Below are 3,286 nucleotides of genomic sequence, written 5' to 3'. Positions count from 1 at the left end.
ATAGTTTTCAAGTGCAATGTAATGCATTGTATTATACTTCTCTTTCATTTTTAGACTTTGATAAACTATCAGTGTGGGCTTTCCAGGTGATTCAGTGGCAAAGAATCTTATCCTCTGGAGAAAGAAATGGCAACCCACTCCAGTATTCTTGCCTGGGAAATTGCATGGACAAAGGAGCCTGGTGAACAGTCAGACATGACTCAGTGAATGAACAACAATGAAACTATCGGTGTCTTCTCCCTTGTCATTCAGAATCAAAGCGGAGACACTGAATGAAAATTGAGGAAAGCAGTTTGTGAAACAGTGGGAGCAACAAAATAGGAAGAGGTTACATAGCATCAGCCTGAACATTGAACAGGAAAACAAAAATTTGAAACATGAACACCAATAAAGCAGATCCACATATAGGTAAAGGGAGATTTATTAAAGGAAATGGCCAAGTGATTATAAAGGCCAAGAAGTATCACAATTTGCCATCTGCAAGCGGGAGATTCAGGAAAGCTGGTGGTGCCATTCAATCTGAATCCAAAGGCTTAAGCATTGGTGGCCAATGGCATAAATTCTGGTCTGAGTCTGAAAGCCCTAGAACAGACGATCCAGTGTTTGAGGGCCAGAGAAGATGGACATCTCAAACTCAGGCAGAGGACATTCACACTTTCTCTGCTTCTTTGTTCTATTCAAACCCTAGACAGATTGGATGATATCCAGTGACTTTGAGTAGAGAGATCTTTTTTCACTCAATGTACTGAATCAAAAGCTAGAGACAAGCTCACAGACACACTCAGAAATACTATTTTACCAGTTATTATCCTTAAACTCATTCAAGCTGACAGATGAAATTAACTAGGTGTTCCATAAAATATACTTTGGACAATGATGATTTACATGAAAATCAAGCACATACTGCTGGAGTGGGCAGAATCTCAGCTCTTTAAACTTGGTGTAGCAAGTAAATATTTAGCCTTAAAGTGTGAGGAAATGGAGCAGGGCTCACTGAGGAAATTACTGACTTCCTATAGCCATGACTCACCTTTCCCATCTTCTGAATCATGGACACTTCAAATGTCACTTTAGGAAATGATATTTTAAATTTTAACCAGCATAACAGTAAGTGCATGACTAGCACAGAGAATCCAGGGTGAAAAAACAACACATTGGAGACATTCTAAAATTGAAGACAAAAAATAATAAAATTGTAGCCTCAGAAGTTTAAGACATTTTTCAGACATTATCAATCTTTACAGCTGTGATCAGAGTTATTTAGGTTATAGATTTTGAGTAAATCAAAGGTCATGGTCCTTTCCTTCACTAAAGTCAAATTTTCAAGTATAGTAGAAGACCAAGAAGCATATTTTATGGGGGCTAAAAAAATTAGTCAGTTTTATGGTGACAATAAAGATGTAATAAAGGAAATGCCTAGGATGGGATTTTGTGGGTTAGGAGTATGAAAAAATGAGGCAGGACTCAAAGATAAAAGAGTATTTGAGTTACCTTGCATTTGTCATTCCTTCCTGCTGGAATGCTCTTTCCCAGAATTCTCTTACCTCCTTCAAATGGCAAAACCAATACAATATTGTAAAGTAATTAGCTTCCAATTAAATAAATAAATTTACATTTAAAAAAATCTTTACTGTCATCTTCTAATCAGTTCTAACACTAACATCCTATTTCATATCACAATACGCTCTTTTTTTCACCTTTTAATATATTATATAGCAAACCAATGTATTATGATGATTATTTTTTTGCTTCCTCTGCTACAAAGGACACTCCACATAGAAGGCAGGTATTTTTTCCAGTTTTCACATGACTGTATTCTAAGCACCTAGAACAACATCTGCCACACGATCAGAGCTCAACAGAAATTTGTGTAACCTTCTAGAAAGCACTTTCTGTCACATGCTTGGGGCAGAAGACAGACTGTAGGGGATGCCACAGTGAAGGTTGGTGAGGGATGGGAAGGAAGAGACGGCAAAGTGAGGCCAATCTCTTGAGTAGATTGGTGGTAAACAAAGAAAACAGATAGTGGCTAATGAGGCAGAAGCAGAGTCAAGCAGAAATCTGGTTCCATCTTGAGTGATGGGGAGGACATAAGCGTACATGTAAGTTCAAGGAATCTGTGGAGGAGAATAGGATAAGATTCCAAGTCAGAAGGGTGAATACAGAGGGAAGAAAACTAAAAAACTGGTTTGGAAGTTAAAGAAACTATTTATCCAGACCACCCACATTATTCAAAAGCAGTTCTAACAACCATGAACATCCAAAGCAAAGGTAAAGTGAATAAGATTGGCTATTTCTTTTGACAACTTGAGTTGCATGTTGAGAACATCATAATAATAAAGCATTCAGCCAGAGGCTGTGTTGCTGTCTCCAAGCACCAGGCAACATCTGAGATGTGAAGATAAAAATTAAGAAATCCAACAGAGTACATTTCATTGTGTGTGTCATTAGATAGCCCTACTGGAAATCAGGCTAGAAAAATGTGACTCATCTCAGCAGCCATATATGCAAATGAAGATGTCCCATGCATATAGCTGGATGTATACTTGTGCAGTTTGGAGGTTGGCAATGGGCTTATTTTAAAGTGTAATATACTAATAAGCATAATATACTAAAAAGCCTTCAGAATTTCTCTCTCAAAATGCACACTTCTGCTCACTTGTTTAGGTGGATCACAAAGCAGAGACATCACTTTGCCAACAAAAGCTCATACAGTCAAAGCTGTGGTTTTTCCAATAATCATGTGAGAGGTGGACCATAAAGAAGGCTGAGTGCCAACGAATTGATGCTTTTGAATTGCAGTGCTGGAGAGCTCTTGAGAATCCCTTGGACTTCAAAGAAATCAAGCCAGTCAATCCTAAAGCAAATCAGTCCTGAATATTCATTGGAAGGATTGATGAAGAAGCTGAAGCTTCAGTACTTTGGACACCTGTTGCGAAGAGCTAACTCATTGGAAAAGACCCTGATGCTGAGAAAGATTGAGGGCAGGAGGAGGAGGGAATGACGGAGGACAAGATAATTGGGTGGCATTACCAACTCCATGGACATGAGTTTGAGCAAACTCTGGGAAATAGTCAAGGACAGGCAAGCTGGGCATGCTGCAGTCATGGGGTCACAGAGTCAGACACAACTTAGCAACTGAACAACAACATAGATTCTTGCTTATCCAGAGTTAATGGCCTTCTTTTACATTGGAGTTCCTTATTTCTACAGAATAGAAGCAGACTGGCCATGGAGGAATAGAGTTGCAATACTAATTCCAATTCTAATCCCAGTTCTAGTTAAG

The sequence above is a fragment of the Moschus berezovskii genome, chromosome 5, assembly GCF_049115385.1.
Source record: "Moschus berezovskii isolate FMDL1 chromosome 5, NW_MosBer_1.0, whole genome shotgun sequence".
Lineage (NCBI taxonomy): Eukaryota > Metazoa > Chordata > Mammalia > Artiodactyla > Moschidae > Moschus > Moschus berezovskii.
This window is presented reverse-complemented; position numbering follows the sequence as displayed.